Source organism: Scaptodrosophila lebanonensis, unplaced genomic scaffold (genome assembly GCF_003285725.1).
Source record: "Scaptodrosophila lebanonensis strain 11010-0011.00,11010-0021.00 unplaced genomic scaffold, SlebRS2 tig00001415-arrow-pilon, whole genome shotgun sequence".
Taxonomy (NCBI): domain Eukaryota; kingdom Metazoa; phylum Arthropoda; class Insecta; order Diptera; family Drosophilidae; genus Scaptodrosophila; species Scaptodrosophila lebanonensis.
Genome location: NW_022060742.1, coordinates 2,662,269 through 2,676,254, shown reverse-complemented (window position 1 = coordinate 2,676,254; position 13,986 = coordinate 2,662,269). Strand labels below are relative to the sequence as shown.

Genomic DNA, 13,986 nt, shown 5'->3' with positions numbered 1-13,986 from the left:
AGGATGCTCCCTATATATGGACTCTGAAATGCTTTCTGTGCGAGGATCTGAAAATTGTCATGCCCTGCCTCTGACAGACAACTGCTAAAAATATGTGCGGATATGCTCAGCACGCATTCAGCACACACTCACGCACACACACACACACTCACGCACACACACACACGCAAACACGCCATTACACACATTCAGAAACGACAGATGAAAAACCTAGACAGGAAACGCTAATGACTGCAGGCGGTCTTGGACGCATTGGCAACGCAGTTGCTAAAGTCCCAGCGCTCGATTGCTGCTGATCAGGGACAGAGAGAGAGAGGGAGAGAGGGAGGGTGAGAGGGAGAACAGCAGCATGCACAGATCATTAAACTATTTAAATGCCCAAAGCGAAGAGCAGTGGAGGAAGAATCGACCATATGTTGTGGATGCTGCTAGAGAGTAAAGGGCAAACTAATAGTTTTCAAAGCAGCAAATGAGCAGCACATGTGGCAAGCACACACACACACACACACACACACAGAGACACATGGGAGCTCACGCATGCGCGCATGTGTTAATGAAAACGTAGGGCTGGCTGGCTGGCTGGCTGGCTCTCAGTCAACGATACTTCTTCGAGACAAGAAGAAATTTAGACTCTGACCCTGCTTGGCTGCTGCTCTTCTCAATGATAATTATGATAATGATGTTCATTGCTGTGTGTTGCCTCCTTTACTCGGTTTTTTTTTTCTTCTTCTTCTTCTTTTCTATATAGAAAATCATTGAGGCTAACTGGCTCTGTTTGCTACAACAACAACAACAACAACAGCAGCAAGAGCAGCAGCAGCAGCAGCAAAAGATCAAATCACCAACAAATGAGCGGGACAACGGCAACAACAACAGCAACTACAACAAGCAGCGGCAGCAGCAGTAGAAGAAGAAGACGAAGAGTGAACATCAACGGGCATAAAACTGGAAACCGAGTGCTGCTGTTGCTGCTGCTGCAGAGGAAAAAGAAGAAGCAGCAGCAGCAGCAGCAGAAAAAGAAGCCCATAAACTACAAGTGATCGACCTTAAGATTTTCTGTGCTGATTGTCTCTGCGTTTGTTGCTTACAATTTTCTAGACACACACACACACACACACACGCTGTGCGTCAGCTGGATACGTGTGGATAGCTGTGTATGTGTGAGTAAGTAGGTAGATCTCTATGGCAGTTGGTTGTTGTTGTTGCTGCTGCCGCTGCCGCTGCTGCTATCAAAACAAGCGACGAGGCACAGGTAGAAAATCTTTTCATCTGCTTTTTTCATTTTTGAGTATTTTTGGTAACTCAGTCACTGTTGTTGTTGTTGTTTTTGTTGTAATGACAAAAAGTGAGTTGCAGTTAAGTGGCAGCCAAAAAGGAAGCTGCAACATGTGTTGCATTTGTTGTTGTTGTTGTTGTTGCTGTTATTGTTTTGCCTAAGTGCTGCCTCATTGTTGTTGTTGCACACCTTTTGTTGCCTTAAAATATCAAAAGGAAGAAAAAGAAGAAGCAGCAGAACTACTCTCATATGTATGTATGTATATATAAGTGTGTGTGTGTGTGTGTGTGTGTATAACAAAAATGCATCCAACAGATGTTTTCTGTTTCATTGTGAAATATTTTTTGTTCGGCTTTACAGTTTTCGTTGTTGTTGTTGTTGCTTCATTCTTGAATAGGGCAAGCAACAACAGCAACAGCAAAGGGCAGACTGTCTAAGTGAATGACTGACAGTATGATTGCTTGCTTTACTGAGCCTGGTCCGAACAAAATTCATTGCCAACAACAACAACAACAACAAGAGCACGACTAATAGAGTCATGGATACTAAATATTTGTTTGTATGTAACTCTCATTTCGGCCATAACTAATTTACGTTATTTACCATTCCCCCAAAAAACTCAGCTCACACTCCTGACAAACGCCCACACGCTTCGCCAAGCAATGCTGGCAGCGACGTTGCTGCCAACGCTGACTGCGGCAGCAGCTGTTCGATTGTGTGTGTGTGTGTGTGTGTGTGTGTGTGTGGGACAATAATCAAAGCTGCAAAAAAATGTACCCCAAAAATTCATGACATGCTGTTGATGACGTCAATGGGACACACAAGGCTAGCTGACGGGCCAGACAGACAGCACGACGTGCTGACTTCCATATATATATATGTTCAGATATATGAATACATACATATAGTACTATACATACATATGTACATAGCAACAGCCAGCATGATGATTCTATTTATAGAAGCCATAATATAACAACAACAACAATATTTTTGGCTTGCTTGGCCCGTCCATTAAGCTGGTCCTTTTTTTTGCAAAGGGCTAAGGGCTTGAATAATAATAAAATGCTTAACTAACAGAGGCTTTGAGCATTTTTCCTTTCCCGTGCAGGAAATGCCCCTCGAGATTCTCGTAAAAACACTGTAAGTATTATAGCTAATAATTTTTGTCAAAACTATGGTTAGAATTTCAAAGAAGTTCCTTTAAAGTAGAGTCGTGAATTCTTTTATATTGAACCTGCTCTTTATTTTAAATATATAATGTAATTATCATCTTGCAAGCCTGGATTCAGAGCTAGATAACAAAGTTCCTCCAATAAAACATTTATTTTTGTATTAAAAGATAATTGTTGAATAAAGAGGAAAAAAGTGAAGTATGTAGATAATATTAAAAGCTCTAATGGCGTATGATTAGTAATATTTATATGCTTTCTTTAGATGCCAGTATTTTTGTAAGCACAGTTCAATAGAAGGACCAGCCTATTGTGTCTACACCCGAAAAGCAGGCGTTGGTTCCACAATGTTAACAACCTGACCCGCCTTAACTTGAGCAACAACAACAATAACAACAACAAAAACAACGATAACATTTATAGCGACAAGTGTAGGCGCACACAGACAGGCCAAAAGTCTCTTTTTCTGTTTCGTAAGTATTCTAAAGCATAGGCCCAGGCGCAGAAGATGCCGAGTGCGTGACTTGACGCAGCTTTTGTGCACACACCTACACACACACACACACACACACACACCTACACACACTCGACTGTTTAACTTGGGGGTCTGCCTGTCTGTCCTTGCCTGCCTTTCTTTGCTTGCGAGTAGATTGGCCCCCCGACCGACCGACCGCCCACCTATTTGGTTTTGTGTGGCGGCGTCTATTTTTAGTCGCATTTGCCAAAATGTAAGAGGCGAGAGCAACAGAGCAGTGCAGATAAAAGAATGAAGGCAAACGCACGGAAGTGTGGCCACCCACTAGGTATCTTATAGATAGATAGATAAAAGCATCGTACAACGCTTAAAGTGTCTGCATTCAATTTTTATTTACTTCCATACATAGTCAGGCTATGATTTTGTTACCAAGCTTGCTTACACACACACACACACACACACACCCGCACACTCACACACACTTCAACACGCCCACATGTTCGCACCCGCCGCCAAAAGCTGCGTGGGTTCCATTTTCCTTGCTCGCTGCTGGCGAGAGACTGTTTAAGAGACTGTCCTAAACTTGCTTGAGGTCACCTACGCAAACACAAACACACACACACACACACACATACACCCACAGGGATAGAGAGACACATTTACACGCCCACCGGAACAACGCCCCCACAACATAACAGCAGAGCAGGCCCGGCCCGGCCCGGCCACACGACAAAACGATATGCGCGGCAAGCGGCATAAAAAGTCCGACGCCCACGTTCAAATGATACCGCCCCATCCGACGCCCCCCGACCCACGTACACCCACCCAGCCGCACACAACTGCAACTACACTCTGATGAAAATGGGTTGAATTTCCTAGAAAGTGCCTCAATGTATAGCTGTGAAGTTAAATAGACGAAGGTCCTTAAAATAGATGTTTGCTTCCATTACTTGCTTATATCACCATTCCTTATATTACTGCTTATAGATGGGGAGGTATGACAAATTGTTAGTTTATATAATACAGTTTAGATTCCCAATGCAAAAGCATTAACTTCTTACTTTTCAATCCATAATCCATAATCGAGCAGTCGAATGAATTAATGTCTATTGCTACAAATATTAGTAAATGGCTCAACAAACTCGTATGTTAAGTTTTTTTTTATTTAAAAACATTGTTATAGTTCATTTTTTAAAAATAAAGAAGACCTAAAAGTTTGCCAGCTTTTAAAAATAACTCAGGACTCTTAAATGGACCGTGCACTAAATGGGACAATACACTCATTCCAGGCATCGATTTACTATAAATTTTGGTATATTCAATCAAATTTTCCAGAAATGTAACCATAAAGCAAAATATTCTGATAAAGATTGAAAAGTGCAGATTGCGCTTATAAAATCGTTGTAAAGCCCGTTTTTCTCAAGGAAATGCAGAAATTTCAAACAATCGTTGCAGTGCTTTTCCCCCCTTTGGAGTTTGAATTTCCCAGGAAATGTGTGCGCAGCATCCTAGCTCATAAGTCAGTCACGGATCTTATAGACTATTATTATATGCACGTGTATTGTAAATATTGAATCTCTAATTGCGTACTACAAATATTTCTATGGAAAACTATGATCAGTAGTTGGCCACAATGTTGACAAAATGCTAATTCCAAACACACATGGCTTTACTTTAGACTTGCTTTGATGTTTTCTAGTACCTCTTTTATTTCTTTGAGTGCATATCCCTCTCCTTCCATAGATATTACTTGCAGTTTTTTTTTTTTGGCCAACAAACAACACTTAGTGCTGCTCGCTTGCCTATCGCTATTAACGCCAAAAGCATTTCTATCCAGTTTTCTGCTCGCTTTCACTAAGTTCCTGCATCCAAGCAAGGGGGAGAAGGGGTGGTGGGGTGGAGGGGTTGAGTGTACATTTGTATGACACTTTTGAATTGAGTTGCAGTGACCTTTTGATGGCAAGAGTAAAGATAAAAATATACTCGTAGTATGAAAAAAGTTGTCAAGGGCCAAGAACTTTGCCAGAGTGTCAAAGTTCACGCTGCAATTGCATTATAGGAATAGAGAAAAACAACAACAACAACCGCAACATGTATATATACTTAGTGGCTATATTTTGTTTGCTCATTTATTTCTATGGTACTTGGCCAGCAACGTCATCATTTTCTTTCTCCGCAACATCGTCAGCCATTCATTGACGACATTCTAAGCATATAGATGTATGTGCACGTAAATCCATATATCAAAAGGTGCCAACTACATAGTATATGCCGACGTTGGCTATATATACTATATGTACACTTGGGCTTGTGTGTAGTATACATAGATATGTATGTACATATTATCAAAGCAATTTGCTAAGACGCTCGATAAATGAGCATTTTGTATGCGAACTCTGTACGTCTCTCTGAGCTGGCCGATTAAAATACTATATAGATGGCCATTCCATTCAAATCCATTTCACAAGTGCGACGATTCTTAACAAATTAAATGCAATATCTTCACTAAACGAACTTCCATTCGAATCGTTTTGCTCATGGGTGGGCTCAATAACGATGCGTTGGAAAGCTATAAAAGCGAACATTATCAAATTCCAATCTATAGTTCGAAGGCTACAGTATTTCAGTGTTGAAAAACAACGCAAAAAAACAAAACTTAAGCAAAATAGATAAAGAGAATCCCGGAGGTGTATGACTAGCTGCCACAAACATCCAGATATTTATTTATATAAATATAACTATAGCGGTGGTCATACAGGCAAATTATCTGCACACAAAGGCCAAATCGAACTGAAAATTCATTTCTGACCCAAGAGAAGTTTTGTATCGCTTTTTCACATTCGAATTGCTGAGGGTTACTTTTGTGGAACCAGAGAGAGAGAGAGAGAATTACTCTTGTGGGATCCTAGAAAGTTTATGTGCAAATTATTTGCCCATTCCACCAAGTGAGCAATCTACTGGTGGTGAGGAGAAACTTCAATTTCAGCAAAAATAGTATTTGTTTATTTTACAAAAGCTGATTCCTCTAACCATTATTGTTCCTTCTGACATCAAAGTGATAAAAAAGTCATAATAGACTGCGAGATTTTAGATGCCGATATTGGCCTTAAAACTGCTTTAAACTTGAAGAATGGTTTTTAGTTGTGTGCTCACTTCTAGATTATTATATTCCGATTATTTTTCCCTCCACTTCCGATTTTGTTTTACTTTTCTGCCTCTGAAAATGCATAGCAAAGCTTTCTAGCCTGCTCTATAAGCTATCCAGCTCAATTAATTTGATGAATAAAATTGGTCGTGTATTCTACTTTGTAGTTTACTTGCTTGTGCTTTTAGGAATTGGACAGTTAGAAGGAAGGATGAACACAGGGGGAGGAGGGGGAAAAAATGAACTCGAAATGACAGCAAATTAATTGCATTCGCTAACTATAAATAGTATTTACACAAGCAACAACAAATGGTTACCAAAATGTAATGTGCATACAAAAAAATATATATGGCACACAAAACTGAAAGAAAGGAAAACCAACAACAGCAGCAGCAACAACAACAATAACAAACGACGACGACATAATTGAAACAACGGCTCAGAATAAACTAAATAAACATAGCCAGCGCCAAAATAAAAATGCTCATAAAAACAAAATCAAAAATTGTTGTAAAAATTGTGCTAAAAATAAATGAGCAACAACAACAACAACAGCAACAGCAACAAGTCGAGCAAAATTTCACGCATGTGACATTTACTGAAGAATAAAGCATAGTGTGTAGGGGCCGGCAGGGGGGAGGGAGGTGGTGGCCGAGTGCCGCACGCTTCAATGAGAACGCTCGATGTGTGGTTGCGGTTCTTGTTGTTGTGGTTGTTGTTGTTGTCGGCGACGACAAACTTTAAGTTACAGCTACAAAATAATACTCACATATAGGGCCTATGCAACGACGTAGCGCGCGAACCTACACACATACATATACTAGTATATACATATATATTAGTATATATATATACTGTATATATATATGTATGTATGTAAGTATGTATGTATGTATGTATGTAGGTATGCATGTATATGCTGGCCGCTTTGACGAAAGCGCTGGCTTCTGCGGCTTTTTGGTTGCCAGCAAAGCGAAAACGCCAAAATGACAGCCAACGACGACAAAAGCAGAAAAACAAAAAAAAACAACAACAACAACAACAGAAAATAATGTATAAGACAGGAAAAAAAATATACCAAAAAGCATTTTATGCCGCAAGCAAACATGTGATTTTCATTATTTTTGTCGTCGCAAGATTTTATTTTTGAAAATTATAATTTTTAAAAATAAACCAGGCAACAACAACAACAACAATATTGGGCCAAAAGAACTGTTTGCGCAAAGTGGCTGAAAAGAGAGAATTTTGTTCATCATTGCGAACATTTCACACTATAGATATGGCCGAAGCCGTCGAAGAGATCGAAAGTTCAAATCTTACTGCTCAGTAAAGAGTTTAATTAATGGAAGAGCTTTGGAGCTTTGAAAAGAGTGATCTTTAGATATTAGATTTGATGCTGCGATCACTTATTGTGGCCTGCATTATAAAGCATATCGATCTAGAATTCGTCGTGGATATTTCCAACAATGACTCATGAAGCTACCAATTAATTGCCTAATTTGATCGTTGAAAAGTGATCTTTAGAGATTACTTTTTGATTGTGGCACAAATAAATAAAATCTATTAAACAAATAGTAACATTAGTAAGATTACTTAGCATGGCTTAAATATTATATTTCGACTACAACTGATCAGTTCCACGAACACTAATTTTGGCCCTTGCTTCATAGCATAACGATCTTCAAACATCGATCTTTCGTCTTTGCATAGTAATTGCCCATTGATATTTGTTCTTTGGCCCACAAATTGAATGTCTATACGAAAAGGCTAACAGTTTATTTACATATCAGTCATATTAATTATTGCATCGGAAGTAAACAGAACATTAATATAATAATACCGAAAACGCGTGTTTTTAGGAAAGATTTTCATTTTCATTTCAATGCTATGCTGGAATATAGATGTTACATAGAACTACTTTCTATTTCTTTAAACATTGCTGAGAAGATGCTTAAAACAATCTTCAAGCTTCTACAAACGACTTATAACTTCGAGGTAACATTTACTATAAACTCTATTGAATGCTCTTTCTATTCAATAAGTGCATTTATATACTTATTAATGCATTTTTAATGTTATTAAAGCAATTACATTCATTTGAATGGCATGTTGATATTATCATTTCGATGCATGCGCAATCATTTGCGGCATGTATTGTGCATTTATTTAATTTAGTTGCATTTACAAATCGCTCGCTATTTTAATATGCAGCACAATGTATTTCCTCTGATTTTCAAAAAATACGATACAAACACGTACTTACGTATGTACATGTGTTTATTTATGTTTGTATATGTGTTTATGTATGTATATGTGTGTGTGTGTGTGTGTGTTTGGTGCATATTTTAAACCCATTTGAAATCAGAATTTACGTATGTTCTGTGTGTTGTCCCCTTGCCACATTCTGCGTCATCAACGTCATTGTAGATTTAGGAATAAATGATAATAAAAAATAATGAAAGAATAGAAATGATTTTGCCAAGCACTTTGGCTCTCTGTTTGCATTATTGTTGTTGTTGTTCTTCTCGCTTACTAGCCAGCTTGTTGGCATTTTATTTAGCTAATAAAAATTAAGCATTTCGTTTATTTATTCATTTGCAACTCATATAGCCTAGGCCAAAACATTTGGCTTTCTGAATTTCCATCAATGCTGCGCTCACCACACATACATATGTACATAGCCTCTATGTATGTATACATATATGAATCTAAATATTTGTACATATGTATTCATATGAGATCGCTTTTTCTGAATGAATATCATGCCGTTCTGTTGTATTTTTAGTCTATGACATAAAACGTGGCGCAGAAAAGATAAATAAATAAATAAAATATGCAAGTATTGTTAGCATATAAATATATACATGCATGTATTCTGAATCAAATCTAAAGTTCAAATATTGGTTGAGATAAGAAAAAACATAAACTTGTTATGCATAGAAATGAGCAGAACCCACATGCCACGTTTCGGACGTTTAACTATAATGGTTAACGAAGTATTGGCGTTCAGATGGACAGACAAATGGCTATAACATACAAGTATAAATGCATGTATTCTGCAAAAATCAAAAGTTCATATATTGCTTGAAATGAGCATTACTCACAAGTATCAAGTACCAAGTATCATGCGTGTAACCATAATGATTTTCGAAGTATAGGCCTCAGACAGATAGACTAAGTTGTTACAATTTATCTTTTCTATGCGTTCGTGGTATAAATAAGTCAACCACAAAGGTCCAAAAATCAAAGCAATGTGCTCTCAACTCTGCACATTCTTTCTTAGTCCCGGTGCCGTATGTGGAACATAGAAACCATCGATCAAAACAAATGTTAACATATCCACTTTGACTTATCGCTTGAAAAGTTTTTACGCCTCTTTATTTATTCTACGGCTGGCTTTCTGTGTGTTAGGCGTTTCCGTTACCTCAAAAAATTAACAACGGGCAAAAAGTAAATAAACGATTTTTTTTTTTAATATTTCTACGTCGTGTGCTCGAAGAATTTGACCGTCTGTCGGTCTGCCTGACTGCCTGACTGCCTGCCTGCTTGTATGTTTATCAATTTGGTGTAGTTTTTTTGTTCGTTCTTTCTTTATTTTTCCTTTAGCCGATATTTTAAGCATGTGTCAGCGTGAAAAAGAAAGCAAAAGCCCAAAAAAAGCACACGAATATAAAACGCAATGCACATGTCGAATGCTTATCGATGAGTAGCATGAGAAGCGGGGATCGGAGCCTCAAATCGGTCAGAGTAGTGATGACGAAATCATAAATATAACCACTTATGTTTTTACCTGTATGCTCAGTTCGACAAAATAATGATAATGAACAGGGCCGACTTATGCGAGCCCAAAAGGGCGTCGAAATCGAAACACAATTGTTGCAAAGAAAATGAGAATTATTTAGATCTCTTGATTTGTTTGTCTGTATGAGCCTCTTTAATTCGACAACTAAAAGAGCAACAATTCTAAAAAGATAGTCAATAATTCATCGAAGAACTAGGCACATCAAGCTTACAATAGAACTTCAATGTTGGTTACACATGATTAAAAAAAAAAGGATGCATGCAAATCAATAACAAATAAAATATTGAATTTAAAAAGTAAAATGAAGATTTTTTATTAATAGCTTTTGGCTCAATTCGTAATACCTTTCAGGGGGGCTGCAATTTGTCTAGAACCGGCTCTGTTATTTAACTAAAAGTAGTTGCTGCTTCTTCTGTTTGTTCATGGTAGGCACTGCACGTGATTGTTCAGTTATATGTGCGAGTATATGTTTTACTCGAACAGCTTGAAATTTGAAGCACCTCATTGGGGAATTAGTTATAAATAAATTGTAGATTTGTTGATTCGTTGATAGGAACAACAAATAAGTGGTGTTCAAAGGTTTGCTTCGACAGCAAAAAACTGATTAGAAAGGCAGGCAAATGGCAAATACAGTGGCAGACATAGAGATCATCTGCCTGATTTAGTGAATGAAGTTTATTCGACGACCGGCTATATAATGGTGTTATTTTTTTAAATTATTGTTATCAGCAGCGCGAGAGCAACAATGAAACGAGCAGCGACGCCGACCGAGCGACAACTGCTGAGCAATAAAAAAAGCAATATACATACATAATAAACACAATATGCATCATATGTGTAAATAATTGTACGTAATAGTGCAAAAACAATTTGGACAAACTGTTATTAACCGACTGACCAAGTAGCAGTCTATTTTTTATGTTTCGATCGCGTTTATTTTTAAATTGTAGCTAAATTGTAGGCCTCTGGTTCATTATCTCTACGCCGATCGACAAACAAAACAAGTAAATAATATAAGTGCCTACACATATATAGTACATATACACATACGTGTGTAGTATGTGTGTGCATGTACTTGTATGTGTGTGATTGTGATTGTGTCTCGACGCTCCAAACGATTGTGGACAAACAAACAACTAAAAAGCCAGTCAGTCACTTATTCAGTCAGTTATGCAGAAGCGCGATTTATTCCCAATTTTTAGTTTTATTTTTAAAATTGTTTTCTAGTTGGCTCTGGTTTTTAGCTTTGACTTTTTGCTCAGTTTATTTCTGTTGCCAATTTATTATTGTTTGACAGTTATTGCGTTTATTTTTGGCCAATTCTAGCGTTAATTGAACATCTCTCTCTCTCTGTCTAGTTGCGATTCGATTTTGTTCGCATTGCCAACTTCAAAGCCAATACAGCAACTGATATGCTCATTGATTTTTAAAGGAAATAGAATGCTTCTTAGCTACGCGGAAATACTGCTCTTCTATGTAGTTAAGTTTCTAAATAGAGGGATGTTGCTAGTCGTGGAGGACCATAACTTTATGCCTGAACATCAGTTGGGGGTTAGAAGCGGACCTGGACAATTCTTAAAAACATTTTGAGAGCTTTTCAATGTATAAGCAATATATAATATTATATATTACTATATATATTACTACTTTCCAGGTGGACTGCAAAATCAAGCAATGACTCCCAGCTTCTGTCTGCCAATGATATCAAAGTGCTATAGAGCACTAAAATATACTCCTATCTAATTGAATGTATACAAATGAATTCCTATAACTGTCATATCACCCGACTTTAAAAAACAAGCTGCTCTAGATTTAGACTACACTTAAGTAAAGATAGATAGTTTACAAATGTTTTAAAATGGTTACAAGTTCTAATTTTTGTTTTTCTCGCTATTCAATTAATCGCTCAACTAAGTGCGATATGAAGGAAGCAGATGACAGGGTTGCCAAAGCTGCTGCAGACGTTCCCATCTTACGACAACTGTTGTTTCTAGCTGTCCAGGCTAGCCATAGCATTCAAATTTAGCTTAAAATTTACATTTTCAAGAACTTTTAAAATTACATAGGAATCCCTAAAACTTTCGGTTGAAAACTCTACTCAAATAAGAATTAAAGGCTAAGTTTTGGGTAACACTCTTATGAGAAATTCTCTCAATGTTCATAAAGTTTGAAAGTCTTTCTAAAACTATAAGGAAATTCAAAGTGAGCACCCCAATCTATCAGTTAAGAGCGCCCCCATAAGCAAATTGTAACTAAAGGCCATATTTTGGTTAACATTCTTTTGAGAAATTCCCTCAATGGCTTCTCATGGGAAATGGACATTTTTGTGAAATGTTCAAATGTATTCGAAACTCTGAAGCTTCGTTCAAAATCTGTGTTCAAATCTTTCAGTTGAGAAGGCATCCAAATCTCTCAACTTAACATTCTAAAGGCTCTCTTTTGAGCAACTTTTAACAGGAAGTGTACAATTTTTATTGCGTTCATAAATATTTCATTTCAGCCCCAAATAGGTATTTAGGCATGCACAGCAATACGAGTATCTAAACACTGTTCACTTAAACTGTCTAATTGGAAATAATAGGAAATATTTCAACAGCAGTTGTATGTAATTTTTGTGTCACGCTGTCATAAATTAATGAAAAATATGCAGCTAACATGGAAATTGTGCGCTTCTATCTACTTGTAAGTATCTATGTGTCGATGTGTCTGTGTATCTCTGTTTGTATGTGTTTCAAATTGTGCACTTCCTGTTGCCCGAAGGTTGCAGCACAACAACAAAAACTACAAGTATGTATGTCCAGTATTGTTGACTTACATTGATTTTCAAAAGCAATCCAGCCGCAATACAGATTATAGATGCATTAATCCTTTTGTTGTTGTAATATCCAATTAATCGATGTGTGTATGTGTTTGTGTGCTGGATGTTGTTGTTGCTTTTGCTGTTGCTGTTGCTGTTGTGTTTGTCGGCTAATCCCAAAAAACCGTTTTCCTCTTCTTTTTTTTTTTGATTTTGATTTTGTGGCACACGCGCTTTTTGGAGTTGCTTTTCTAAGTAATTGATTTTTACTCGCTCATATACATATAGATATATGTATATACATATCGACAATTTCTATATATCGCGACCTTATGACAAACATACATGCGCGTGTATGTGTGTGTTTATGTGTGTGTGAGTGACTTTTTAGCGCGTTGTATTTTGCAGCTTGTATTTATTTAGCATTTATTAAAAAATATTTTTTCGCTTTGCTTTTTTTCGCATTTCATTCACAAAAGTAAATTTAAATAACACAACACGACGTCGACGTTGGCTTTGGCGTTGGCGCAGGCAGCGACGGTAATGGCAGCGCAGCGCTCACACAACTTTATTTTGCAGTTGTGTGTGTGCGTGTGTGTGTGTGTATGTGCGTGCCTACGTTTCGTTTGGTTGTTGTTGCTGTTGTTGTGCCAGCTACACACCACAGTAAAAAATATTTTTATGCAATTCATATACATACATACATATATACTCGTACATATGTATTGATGCATGCATATATATTTATATATATATATATTTGTGCTGTTGTTGTTGCTGTTTTATTTTTTCTCAACACGTTTTGTATTTGAATTTTTATTTGTATTTTTTTCGCGCTTGATATTTTTGTCGTGCTTGTTGTTGTTGGACTTTTAAATAGACGTTGATTTTCTTTGCGCAATTTGCATTTTTAGAGGCACATGATTGGAAGCAATTTATAAATTTTCAATTTGAAATTTATTTCTCTCCCTTATTTTATTTTTTGCCATAAACATACATATATAAATATATATATATATATATATATAGTGTGGAATTCGATTTTTAATTTTGTTGTATTCGTACACTTTTCAACACACTACTCTTTAGCACAGATTTTGATTCGTTTGGTTTAAAAAACACGCGTTCGTTTTGGCTTTTGTGAATTGTTTAAACTTTTTTTATTATATTAATTATTGTGCGTTATTGTTGTTAGTTAAGTTTGAAAGGGTAAAAAAAAATTTTACAATTTTTTTTATTTGTATATTTTTTGGTGTGTGTGGAACAAACCAAACGACATCGTCGCGTACCCGCTGCACGTTGACGAGTTGTCTTACACG

At 37.0% G+C, this 13,986-nt stretch overlaps 1 protein-coding gene across 1 annotated transcript in view; it reads right to left on the bottom strand.

The window, feature by feature from the left end:
• Positions 1–13,986, bottom strand: part of LOC115632768 (protein sprouty) — a 24,319-nt gene extending 10,333 nt beyond the window's left edge. The window contains exons 1-2 of the mRNA XM_030530017.1: positions 13,957–13,986; positions 12,686–13,321 (exon numbers count right to left, since the gene is read on the bottom strand). The gene's annotated coding sequence lies outside the window, so the exon portion shown is untranslated. The remainder of the gene's footprint in view (positions 1–12,685; positions 13,322–13,956) is intronic.